The 13,939-nt window shown below is 44.1% G+C and overlaps 1 protein-coding gene across 3 annotated transcripts in view; it reads left to right on the top strand.

Moving 5' to 3' along the window:
• The first annotated feature begins 1,987 nt into the window (after positions 1-1,987).
• The window catches only part of LOC130284660 (vacuolar protein sorting-associated protein 33A), a 253,616-nt gene continuing 241,664 nt past the window's right edge, over positions 1,988-13,939 (top strand). For all 3 annotated transcript variants that reach the window (XM_056535248.1, XM_056535228.1, XM_056535237.1), the window contains exon 1: positions 1,988-2,135. The gene's annotated coding sequence lies outside the window, so the exon portion shown is untranslated. The remainder of the gene's footprint in view (positions 2,136-13,939) is intronic.

Here is a 13,939-nt window from a genome sequence, read left to right as displayed (position 1 = left end):
GCTGTTGCAAAACTGCAACAATCAGCATGCAAGCAAGCTGGAGGCACACTGCTACAACTCCCAGCATGCCCTTTGGTAGTCTGTGCATGCTGGGAGTTGCAGTTATGCAACAGCTGGATTCACACTTTTTCATAGAAGAAATGTGCCTCCAGCTGTTGCAAAACTACAACTCCCAGCATGCCCTTTGGCTTTGCATGCTGAGAGTTGTTGCTAAGCAACATCAGGAGGTGAACAGGAATCACCTCCTGCTGTATCCTGCAGCGGGACCGCCGCCACCGATCCTGCTGCTCCTGTCACTGCCGCCACCGATCTTGAGGGGACCCCCGCCGGACCAGGGTAAGGTAGGAGACCCTCCGCCGCCATCATCGCCGTCCCGATCACTGCCATCATCGCTGTCCCGATCAACACCCAGCAGGGTCGTGATTGGTAGGTCGTTGAGACTGATCAATCACGTGATCGTGAGGTGGCACCCGTGCCACCTCACTCCTGCTGGGTAAGGGTGAATGGGGCTGTCTCGGACAGCCCCATTCACCCTTTTTTACCGGGTCACCAGAGACCCGATTGACCCAGAATAGCCGCAAATCGCCGGTCTGAATTGACCGCCAATATGGGGGTGGGTGGGGGTTGTTTACCTCAGGACCCCCCTGGGCGATATGTCGGGATGCCTGCTGAATGATATCAGCAGGCATCCCGGTCCCTGCCCGGCGAGCGGCAGGGGCCGGAAGAACGCAGGGCGTACCCATACGCCGTGATAGGCTGAGAGCAGTGTGACTAGAAGGAAGAAGACCAGACCGGAGGACCGAACAGCTGTAGCAGGGGAATGGAGGAAGGCAAGTTAAAGAGTACCTATCATGAACTCATGATTTATCAAAACATGTCTAGAGGAAAAGTTGCAGAGTTGCCCATAGCAACCAGATTGCTTCTTACATTTTTCAGAGCCTGATTTAAGAAGTGATCTGATTGGTTGCTATGGGCAACTCAGCAACTTTTTCTCTGGACAGGATTTGTTAAATCTCCCCCAATGTTTGGAAAACACTGTTCCATGAAATTAGAACTCCCAGCATGCTCTGACAGAGCCAGACCAATTGTTGTATGGGTTAAATGCCTCAGCCGCCCAGACCTCCCTCCCCTCCTGAGTTTGTTACAATCTATAAACATTACTAGAAATGTAACAATACAGAACACAAGCTGTTTGTCTACAAAGGATACAAATATGTGGGTCTGGGGAAGTAAACAAGGTTTGCCAACAAGGATGACTCGAGCAGTTGAAAAACTACAAATCCCAGCATGTCCGAACAGCGAAAAGCTGTCCATGTATTCTGGAAGTTGTAATTTTGCATCAACTAGAAGAACGTTGGTTGGGAAACCTTGTTTACTTCCCAAGAGCGCAAATATTTGTATCCTTTGTCACACAATAACGGAGACCACCTAGCAGTCACTCACGAGTCCCAGAAAAAAGCTACTTTATAGAAGTCGGCCCGCACACCGGTACACGCGGCTCCCCCCGTCCGGCCCGCACACCGGTACACGCGGCTCCCCCCCTCCGGCCCGCACACCGGTACACGCGGCTCCCTCCCGCCGACCCGCACACCGGTACACGCGGCTCCCCCCGTCCGGCCCGCACACCGGTACACGCGGCTCCCCCCCCTCCGGCCCGCACACCGGTACACGCGGCTCCCCCCCCCCCTCCGGCCCGCACACCGGTACACGCGGCTCCCCCCCCCCTCCGGCCCGCACACCGGTACACGCGGCTCCCCCCCCCCTCCGGCCCGCACACCGGTACACGCGGCTCCCCCCCCCTCCGGCCCGCACACCGGTACACGCGGCTCCCCCCCTCCGGCCCGCACACCGGTACACGCGGCTCCCCCCCTCCGGCCCGCACACCGGTACACGCGGCTCCCCCCCTCCGGCCCGCACACCGGTACACGCGGCTCGCCACTCGGCCGTCTCCTCCGCTGTCTCGGTTCACGCCAATCCTCGGCAGCCGGTGACGTCAGCCGTCCCGCCCCACACCTCGCGCCTGCTGACACACAGGCTCACGCTCTCCAGCTGGCAACTGTATGAGGTGCGCGCGCGCGCACAGCGGCCCGGTGAGAGGTGTGTGACCGGAGAGGAGAGGCCCGGCTGGGGACACGGTGAGTGGCGGCTTCGTCGTAGCATTGTATGGGGTAGTTTTTTTTACACTGAGAAAGGGGAGACCAGTGAACCCTAGTTAGTGCTGGAAGCCAAAGCTGCCTCCTCCGCTCCAGGGCTAGGAGCGCAGGCCGTGCATTACCGCACACCCAGAGTGCACCGCGGTACCGGAGCCCTGATACCTACAGCTTCTCCCTTTATGGCCATTATAAAGCAGTTATCGGGCTGCACACAGCACGGCGCCAATGGGGACCAGCACACACGACACTCCCCGTTATGGGCTCAGCATTGGCCGGAGCGCACAGGGTTAATGTACGTTAGGGGTACGCGCTGTCGTTAACGGTTCTCTCTACCCGCCGGGGTGATGACTGGGGGGGAGGCACGGTGGAGACCAGGCTGCATAAAGATATACAGCGATCCGACAGGCTGTGCTCTGCTAGGAGTTGTAGTCCTCCTGTCTATATATAGAGCCAGTTGTGGAGTGATTAGCTATACTGCTATTCTCTTGTATATCTGTAGTGATGTGCCTTCTGTGTGTGTGTACACGGCTGACAGGGTGAGCCATTTCCTATGTCATAACATACTTTCCCTTCCTGTTGTGCTGATCTTGACACCCAAGTGCTTCCATGATAAATACTACGAGGTTTCTTCATCCAAGATTATGGGAAAGTGTTCAGTATAGAAAATTCCTTCAGTAGAAATCCGGAGAACAGTTCCAGTAGCATCATGTCTGGGACCAGGCAGAAATCCAAGCAGATAAGAAATGTTGGGTGAGGGTTGTGCTTCAGAAGGAGCATAAACAGACACCTCAGCAACAATGATATATACACACATCAGGCCCTTTAGATTGCGGAGTCTTGTGTATGTGTATATATAAATTCTGTCATCAGGCCCTTTAGATTGCGGAGTCTTGTGTATGTGTATATTTATATATAAATTCTGTCATCAGGCCCTTTAGATTGCAGAGTCTTGTGTGTTTGTGTATATATATATATATATATATATATATATATATATACACACACATACATACATACACACACACCCACCCAAGACTCTGCAATCTAAAGGGCCTGATGACAGAATTTATATATATATATATATATATATATATATATATATATATATATATATAAATTCTGTCATCAGGCCCTTTAGATTGCAGTCTTGTGTGTGTGTGTGTGTGTGTGTGTGTGTATGTATGTATGTGTGTGTGTGTATATATATATATATATATATATATACACAAACACACAAGACTCTGCAATCTAAAGGGCCTGATGACAGAATTTATATATATATATATATATATATATATATATATATATATATATATATATTTATATTAATTCTGTCATCAGGCCCTTTAGATTGCAGAGTCTTGTGTGTGTGTGTGTGTGTGTATGTATGTGTGTGTGTATATATATATATATATATATATAATTCTGTCATCAGGCCCTTTAGATTGCAGAGTCTTGTGTATGTGTGTGTATATATATATATATATATATATATATATATATATATATCTCTTTTATATCATAAGCTCTTGTAAAATCGGAGCTGGGCTGTTATTGGTTTTTATGGGCAAATCACTGCAGGTTTTGTCTCAGACAGATTGCTAGTCCTGGGCAATTATAGCTGTCAGTCCAGCACTTATTTTTCTTGGACCACCTCTCTTAATCATCTGCTGAAGAGTGCCTGTTCAGGGGAGAGAGGGAATATAGAGATGCAGAACAGACATACCATGAGTGCAACCTCTGATCTCTCCAGAATTATTGGATGTTAACTTTTCTTATAGACATGTCAATAAAGCACCCTTCTCGGTTCCTTGCAGGCACAAACAATTTTACCTGATGATGAGAGGCTATCCTTACCTCCAGTTATCATTCTGGTACACTCCTATGAGTAGCCCTTTGATGTTACATCTGTGCCTACCTGACTTTTTTTTTATTTTTATTTTTTGTATTCCTGATTATTTCTGCAAAATGAACATCTTTGTTATGTATATTGTGTACCTTATACACTTTTGTTGTTATATTGGAAAATCTAAATAATTGCTAAAAATTTTTTTTTTAAATAAATGCACCCTTCTCTGTACAGCTTCAAGGACCAAACCAGGGTAACATATTTTCTGCTGTCTGTCACCTCTCACTTTGAGTGGGGGAGGTTTATCAAAACTTGTCCAGAGGAAAAGTTGCTGAGTTGCTCATAGCAACCAATCAGATCGCTTCTTTCATTTTTTTTTTTTAAAGGCCTGTGAAAAATAAAAGAAGCAATGTGATTGGTTGCTATGGGCAACTCGGCAACTTTTCCTTTGGGCAGGTGTTGATATATCTCCCCCAGTATTCTTATGTAGATGCATAACCACGTAGTGGTTACCCAGCATATTTCACATTGTGTAGCGGGAAATATGCTCTGTTGATCGTACACACAGGGCTACCTGGCGACATCCCTGTTTGTTCAGCGAGGCTTGGAGGCAGGGCCACGTGCTGGCACGGCTCCGCCTTCAAACCTCACTAAAAATACAGGGCTGCCACCAGGTAGCCTTGTGTGTATGCTCAACGGAAAATATGCAGCATATTTCCTGCTGCGCAGCGTGAAATGCATTGCATAAGTTCTACATGAGATCATACCCTGTAAGGGAATTCAATGTACTTACTGGAAAATTTTTGTTAGGGTGTCTTTGCAAAGGTTTGTCCACAATAAAAGCACATATCTATTTAATACCACACTCTTCTGTTTGCTAGTGTAGCACTTTGTTTTCTATCCTAAATACACTTGGCCACTTAATGGGATCACATGTTGTCTTACATAAAGGGCCTATGAATAACTTCTACAGAGGCTTGGATGAAGTTATGTATTCCCACCCCTTTCATTATTTATTGCAGTGCTTAATACCAATCATAGTCTTTTTTATTTTATTTACTTGGAATAAATTGCTATACTTAAAGGAGTACTCCGATGCTCTTTTTTTTTAAGGGCAAACTAAGCTTAAAACAAAGTTATATAACATTGTAAATTACTTACCTTATCCATATGGCTCTTTTCCTGGTCTTCTCCTGCATTTCTTCTCCGACCGGAAGCTGGCTCCTTTAACTTCAATCCATGATGCTCGACCGCTGCTTCTTAGGCACCGCCGCCATCTTAGCCCGGTGACTCATCGCTCCCATGAGTCACTGCGGGCTCTGCCAGCCTCCCAGTCCCGAGTCGGCCACTCCCCATCTCAGTAATATATTCATATATTCGCAGAGCTGAGCTGCCATAGGCTCAGCTCTGCAAACGTCTATCTCTGCGCTGCCTTCCAATCAGCGCTTACGTTCTGCACATGCGCAATCCTCCCTTTAGGCAGGAGCTGGCCGGATGTCGGGAGCGGGCATGCAGGGAGATGTAGTTTTTAGCAGAAACTTCGGGCGGCCATAAGAGGAGAACGGCTGGGCCATTTAAGATGATTGAGGGGTCATTGAAAAGGTAAGTTAATGGGCTACATTGTGGCATGGTTTTTTCCCCCTTTTTTTTCCTTTTTTTTTTTGTGGTGCATCGGAGTACTCCTTTAATTCTCTCAAACATCACAATTTCATCATCTTATGGCCTGAAATACCAGGAATCTTTCTTTTTTTTGTTATTACTTCATACAATATTAATCCATAAAACAGACTGTCTGTGAAAATGATACAAACTATATTGTAACATAAACTGTTACTGTAACTTTCATTCAGAAGCATAGTCCACAAATGGTTTGAGATATCTGTAGATGTTATAACCCCCCTCCCAACACACACACACACACACACACACACACACACACACACACACACACTAAACCTTTTTGCATACCCTGGGTGCTTGGGGGCCTGTGGACATGTAGAAAGTATATATCAGGTAATAATCCTGGCCTTTGACATAAAAGAAAAATAAATGTAAACAAAAGATTTATGTTTATTATGAGAAGACAGATGTGTGCACCTTTACCTTTTTATGGGCCACGGCTTTTACATTTAGGTGGAGAATCAAGTGCCGAAAATTTGCAGACCACAGATTCACAGCAACTTACAGCTTTAGGGTACATTCCCACACGGCGTATATGCTGCTGCGTATTTTATTTTCTCTGTTGAAGTCAATGGGTAGGAAAATACGCAGCACCAAATACGCAGCAAAATACGCCGTGTGGGAATGTACCCTTAGGGTGCGTTCCCACCTGGCATATTTTGTTGCGTATTTGCTGCTGCGTATTTTCCTACCCATTGACTTCAATGGGAAAATAAAATACGCAGCAGTAAATACGCAGCAAATACGCCAGGTGGGAACGCACCCTTAAAATCCCCATCCACGTGTACCAGAAAAATTCCACCTGGAAATCAGTGCATGCCGCAGGTTTTCATGCTGATTTTGTTGTGGAAATGCTGTTCATTTTCACCATGGATTTCACCCTTTAGGGAAGGGGCACTCCAGTGAATTAACCCATTGTAAAATCTGCTCAGACAAAAAAAAACTCTTGGTTACTGATGGCTAGCACTTCTGGGTTTGGGAATATAGCAGAGGGTTTTTCTATTTTTACTGTCACTCTTTCCTGAGCAAATACATTTATTATTTTTTTTTTTTTTACAAAGGTTTAATTCACCGGAATTAAACCTGAAAAAATTTTAAGGGTGCGTTCCCACACGGCGTATATGCAGCGTATTTGACGCTGCGTGAAATTTACGGCAGCAGCGGGAAATACGCTGCGTATTCCTTGCTCACTATACACACAGGGTTTTCCGGCGGCAGCCCTATGTGTGTAGTGAGTTTTGGAGGCGGAGCCACGCGTCACAGTCATGCCGGCACACGGCCCCGCCTCCAAAACTCACTGCACACATAGGGCTGCCGCCGGAAAGCCCTGTGTGTATAGTGAGCAAGGAATACGCAGCGTATTTCCCGCTGCTGCCATAAATTTTGCGCAGCGTCAAATACGCTGCGTATACGCCCTGTGGGAACGCAGCCTAAATGTTTTTACAAATGACAGTAATGCTTTAAGTGAAAGTGTACCTAGCTTCCAAGAAGGTCTGTTTTCTATTAATTTTGGTAAATGAAGCCAAATTCCCCCTTTGGATTGGTGTAACAGAATGCAACGCAGCCTTGAAAATCTGAAAGAATGTGCATGCTATTTTTTCACAGTCAGCTTCTGAAAAAAAAAAAAAAGTTCTAAACCTCTTTTATATGTTTTTTTGTGTTGTGGTAAACAACCACAGTGACAAAAGCATGTGGATATGTCTTATTTTGTTCTACATGTGTCTACTGTGGTTGCTTCTTGTCTTTCCAGTGTTGTTGATCAATGGGCCCCCCATGTAGGACATTTAATGAAATTCTTCCCTTGCAGCATTTTAATATATTTTTTTTATTTGACAACAAAATGTTAATTATACTGTTAATGTTACTAAAGCGGAAGGTCTTAAAGCAGTGACATTGCACAAGTTTTAAATGCTCAGACAGCTTCCACGCTAATAGTTTGTTCTGCTCTCGTGTCTTAATGGAATGCAGACAGCTAAAGTAAAGACAGTTTCATATCGTCGAGTTTTCTGTCTGAATCTATTATTTTCCCGAGGGTGAGGCACGATGATTGAGACTGGTGGAACATGTATTCATTTACTTTTATTGCTGGCTGGACTCCCTTTTTAGCGTCGTTTGGTAGCATAACTTGAAAGGTTTGTTTTTGTTACCTGAAGCTGAGCTTATATGATACTCCCATATAAAATCCAGCTGTGCCAGATAAGCAGGAGCCACCTGAGCCCTTGGCACTCTGTCAGTCTTATATTTCTATCCTCTTGTTTACTTGTGTTTTTGTTTCACTCCACTGTAACACAGGCTTTTGAGTGATCTAAAGCTGAGTGAGGCAGGGCAGGGCAGGGTTTCTCTAATTTTTTTCCTTTACCTGGGTCTCATCAGCTAATCCATGATGCCAGGGTGTCACAAGCAAACAAATACTACTGTGCAGTTCCAACCAAAAATCACCATGTTGGTACATAATACCCCCTAGCAGCATTAAATACCACAGTGCAGCACAAAATACCTCCCCAAAGTGTGGGCCGTCACCCCATGCTCCCCCAGACGCAGTACAGCCATTCACTGTCCCATAGGCTGCAGGCTCTTCAGCGCTTTTTTAAATATTTATACCATTGACCGTGCGGTTTATTTAATTAAAGTTATATTTTAATAGTTCGGACATTTACGCATGCGGCGACACCACATGTTTATTTTTGTTTACATTATTTTATGTAAAAAAAATGGGAAAAGGGGGGTGATCAAAACTTTTATTAGGGAAGGGGCTTATTTACATTTAGGGGCTGATCGGATAAACCGGTGCATTGCCATAGAATGAAATTTGCCATAGATTGAAATGCTCCGCCTCCATCACATCCTATTGGCTCACACTTGTCACGTGACATATTTAACCGTCACGCATCGACGCGCACAGCAGTCTCAGTTTGGCTATCACAGGGAGAGAATCTCCTCTACCTGTGATAGCTGAAGCTGCACGGAGCTGCGCGCGCATGCGCAGTACTTCTTTACCTGCAACCGATGCTCTACACTGACAGCGCTATCGGGCATTGGGATCCCGATAGCGCTGTGGATCTATCGCACTCGCGGGAGGCACGCCAGCGCTATCGGGCATGGGTATCCCAATAGCGCTGGAGATCTATAAAACAGTAAATGTAATAAAAGAGTAAATGTATGAGCTTCTGTGGCCCGATTGAATCGGGCCACAGAGCCCATGTGAGCTCCTTGCAGCTTCAGCTATCACAGGGAGAGGAGATCCTCTCCCTGTGATAGCCAAAAACTGAGACTGCTGTGCATGATGGTTAAATATGTCACTTGACAAGTGTGAGCCAATAGGATGTGATGGAGGCGGAGCATTTCATTCTATGGCAAATTTCATTCTATGGCAATGCACCGGAAGCAGGAAGGGACCCTCAGCTCACTGTCGAAACTGATCAGGACACAGCAATTTTGTACAGTGGACCTGATCAGCTCAGAAGACATTTTAGATGAATGTTAATTCTACAGGTATATGCAAATCAAAAAATGTTGCAGTATCTTGTAATACCTTTTTCATTGGACTAACAGAATTTTGTAGAGACAAGCTTTCGGGATTCCTCCCTTTATCAAGTCCAAAGCAAATCTAAGCTCACGAGCAGAAGACACAGGTAACATCTCACAAATATGCAGGGGTTAAGACAATAGATGTGGAGAATTCACACTAAGATGGGCCATAAATTGCCTGCTATAGGAACAAGACAAAATAGATAAGGATGAGTGTCACGATCTCACCCTATTGGTCCAGCCGAGACGATAGAGAGATTTTGATGGTGCAAGGGTTAAAGCTGCCAGACCTCTGGGTATCCACTACAAGTCCCAGCAAGTCACCAAATTAACCCTTAGATAAACGTGTTTCACCCGAGCTGGCTTCAGAAAGGTGAGCTCATATATTTAGAGATCAAAGACCAGAGCTGATTAATTAAACATTTAATCTGATAAAAGGTATCACAGTGCTGACTATATAAAAATACAGAAACAAATGACATACAGTTACAAATAATATATAAAAGAGTTTAGCAAGTTCAGAAAGCAAAAATGAAGTTCTTACAGCATGATATTATAGTAGTCCACGAGAGTGAGTCTCCAGCTGCTCTTAGGATGGTCTTGTCAGCTTGGGGCACAGATCTTAACAACCAACTTTGAGTCTAGCATTGTTTAAATATCATATCTGCTTGTTTTTTGGAGGGAAGCTCCACTCCCCCCTCCCCTCTGATCCCACCAAGGGGCATCTGTTATCTCCCATCCTGCCGCTTCAAACAAACTCCTGTCTTCAAACAAACAACCAGCCAGGCCCCCTAATAATATGCAATACACAAACAGGGACACACCGTCTGAATGACCCCTCACCCATGTCCTGGATAATACAGTACACACAGATGCAATTATAATACACATATATGATGTAATACTCAGGCCTGGGCCTGACAATGAGAAAAAGGGGTAGGGAGGGAGGGGGGGGGGGGTAGGGGAGAGACTGATAATTAAGCAGGACAAAGTGAGATGCAAAAGAGAATCCAGTATATAGCACAGGTTATAAGAAATTTTGATAATGAGATAAGAAGCTCAAATCCACATTGAGTCCCCTGTTTTTCGAGTCAAAAAACAGTATCTACAGGATTTATGTAGATAGCTGGAGCAGTCAGTGTAGAGAAGTCCATTTTGAGTTTGATAGATGCATCGATACATACATGGGATGCTACATTGATGAAACCAGACGGAAACTCAACGAAAGGATGAATCTACAGACATTCCATCAACCGCCATAATGAAAATGACTACTGCAGCCCATTTGGACATCATTTTGCCCAAACAGGCCACTCCATACATGACCTTATAATCAGGATACTGAGAGGGAAACACACAAGAAAGACATTTGAAGCCAAAATGATACTGTTTTTTACTCGAAAAACAGGGGGCTCAATGTGAGCTTCTTATCTCATTATCAAAATTTCTTATGATTCTCTTTTTCATCTCACTTATCTATTTAGTATATGTTCCTATAGCAAGACAATTTATGGCCCATTTTAGTGTGAATTCTCCACATCTATTGTCTTAACCCCTGCATATTTGTGAGATGTAACCTGTGTCTTCTGCTTGTGAGCTTAGATTTGCTTTGGACTTGATAAAGGGAGGAATCCCGAAAGCTTGTCTCTACAAAATTCTGTTAGTCCAATAAAAAAGGTATTACAAGATACTGCAACATTTTTTGATTTGCATCTGCATTACTGGACTAATACGGCTACTCAAATTTTCTACAGGTGTGTGTATGTATATATATATATATATATATGTATTAAAAAAAATAAACCTGTACTCACCTCCAGTGCTCCCATTGTGCACTGCTCCGGTCCGGGAACAATCCACTTCCTGAACTGCAGTGTGACGCTTGGGCCCTGAGTCTGCCCCCACATCTGCCCCCATTTTGTCATGCTGCTGCTTAGCTGGCTGAGGTTTGACATCACTACGGTGAGTGGTTGGCTCAGCAGCAGTATGACACACCGGGCCACGATGTCACTCCGGGCCCAAAACAGGGCTGTACTCTCTATTCAGCTGGTGGAGTCACATTACTTATCCTGTACTGATCCTAAGTTATATTTCATTGTAGTCCAGAGCTGCCACAGATATGAGGAAGTGAGGAGCATCATATTAGTTAACTCTGTTTCCTTATGAGACTAGGTAAGTGACCTGCTGCTTCCACGGAAAGTAATGTACTGTGATTTTGCATTTACTGCAATGGATAGATTTTTCACAATGGGTGCCACCCATCAGACAAAATCCCACTATTTCAGTGAATGCAAGGTTACATTACTTATTCTGTACTGATCCTGAGTTCTATCCTGTATTATACGCCAGAGCTGTACTCACTATTCTGCTGATGGATTTACTGTGTACATACATTACTTATCCTGTACTGATCCTGAGTTATATCCTGTATTATACTCCAGAGCTGCACTCACTATTCTGCTGGTTGAGGTCACTGTGTACATGCATTTTCTTATTTATCCTGTACTGATCCTGAGTTGCATCCGGTATTATACTCCAGAACCATTTTTTCTGGTGGGAGCCACTGCAGTTCTCTTCTTCTCCCTTAAAAAAAGAAGGCAAAATCCATCTGCCTCATCCCTTTCTCCCCATCTGTCAGGTGGATGTAAGGAGGCCACTATACATATACATAGTTGGCCAGTCCTTTTAAATTAAACTGGTTATGTTCTGTTGAAGTGTGTGGCCAGCTTAACAATTTCCTATTCTGATGATTGACATGTAAAAGCTATCCTATTTGAGAAATCCCATCCTAGATTTCATCTATTTCCACAATGGTCTGATCACCAAAGGTCCAGTTTTCGCTGGCATTCAAGAAAGTATCCAGTCATGTAGCCTTCTTTCTAGCAGCCTTTCATCGATATGACATCCAAAGTATCCATGTGATACTTTAAAGGGGTTATCCACCATAAGGTGATTTTAGTGTGTACCTGTCAGACAGTAATAGCCATGCGTAGGAAGGATCCGTGCTTGTCTTGGGGCTAAATAGCTATGTTGTGAGATTACCATAAAGGTGAGGCTATCTTTTTGTAAACTGGCTATTTCCTGGTAGAGTTTGTTCCCTTAAACTACAAATTCCATGATTCCTTGTTTGTAAGTGTGGGTACTTTTCTCCTTCCCACACATCAGGCAGCCCACCCATTGAAACACACCTGTGATCCTTCAATGCAATAGACCAGTGTTTGCTGACCAGGGTGCCTCCAGGGATCGCTCCACTCATTGAAGCAAAGACAGGCTCCCTCTGAACACCTGACTAGTGATGAAAGGTCTCGAGTGGCACTACAACCTTGGAACATTTGAGACACCACTCATTTTGTATGCTGTTAAAAATAAACCTTGGAGCAAAAATCTGAAAAAAATTGCAAGACCACCATGAAACATAGGTCAAGACACGATATTATGAACTACACTAACTTTACTGCCCCTGTAGCATAGTCAAATAAAAAAAAAAAATCCTGAAATACATCTTTTAATTTAGTTCTACTAGTTGGTACGATTACTATCCCGAAACCACAATTGTGTATAATTAGGCACACAAAAAATATAGGAGAGGGTGAACTTATATTATAACCCAAAAGTACTGCATTGGCCTAAGTATTGGGACCTGGATATAGTTGCAAAATAAAAATCTTTATTGGTAAAAAGATACTACATATAAGATAAAAAGACAACAGCAGCTCCTCCTTAAAAGAGGATGTCTCTCTTGTAAACAAAATGACTGATAAACAGGTAAAGTGCAGGTAAATGTGTAGGGGTACACGTGTCCCACTGTGCATTATAAGGTAAATACATAAGTGCAAGTGCAAAACGTATTGTAAACAGAGCACAAGCTGGGGACCAAGTTACCCCCATATAAAGTGCCAGTAGTACACACGAGGAGAGATGTCCACCCCTAGTTGGTACGATTAGCTTAGATTTACACTGCGTTAGGCAGTGTCCAGCATGCGCTGTTAAACACAAGCACCCGATGGGTCCCGATGTGTGTGTTAAAAATCCATAGGCCCCCAATTACAGAAGCCAAAAGTGTTTTTGCATTTATTATGGCTGTAGGCATCAGGGTTTGCTAGATGGAATAATGCAGACCCCTATGGCATTCGATTTAGCTGGTTGTTGTGATTTTGTTTTATATTAGAACTATGGTGCCCTATGTATGGCAGGCAACCATGTATGTATGGTCTTCAGTTTCTCTTGGGCTGGTATTAGCAAAAACAACTTTTTTTTTACTGCAGCCAGGAGAATAAGGTAAATCTTTTCCATCTGCCCACCATTCACTCAGGTCTTGAAGGTTAGGGTTATATTAAAAGGAACGTGTCATCAGAAAATGACCTATTGTTTACATCAAAATTTTATGTTAAAGATAATTTTAAAGAATCGTGCTATTTCATCAAAATTTTCTTTTGCTATCTATATATTTAAAAAAAATGAAAAATCTTGCAGTTTTCATTTTTGCCCACTTGGCCAAAAATTAGCAAAGACATCCTGTTTTGTCTGTGGTGATAAGTGAGTAGCTACTGGAAAGTGATCAGTACAACATTATAGTGAAAGCTGACACTAGTAGATCTGTTAACCACTTAGGGATCCAGGGCGTACAGGTACGCCCCGACGCCCTGGTACTTAAGGACCCAGGGCGTACCTTTACGCCCATGGAAATTTCGGTCCATGCCGGGCGGGGACTGGACCAGGATGCCTGCTG

The sequence above is a fragment of the Hyla sarda genome, chromosome 1 (assembly GCF_029499605.1).
Source record: "Hyla sarda isolate aHylSar1 chromosome 1, aHylSar1.hap1, whole genome shotgun sequence".
Classification (NCBI taxonomy): domain Eukaryota; kingdom Metazoa; phylum Chordata; class Amphibia; order Anura; family Hylidae; genus Hyla; species Hyla sarda.
This window is presented reverse-complemented; position numbering and strand designations above follow the sequence as displayed.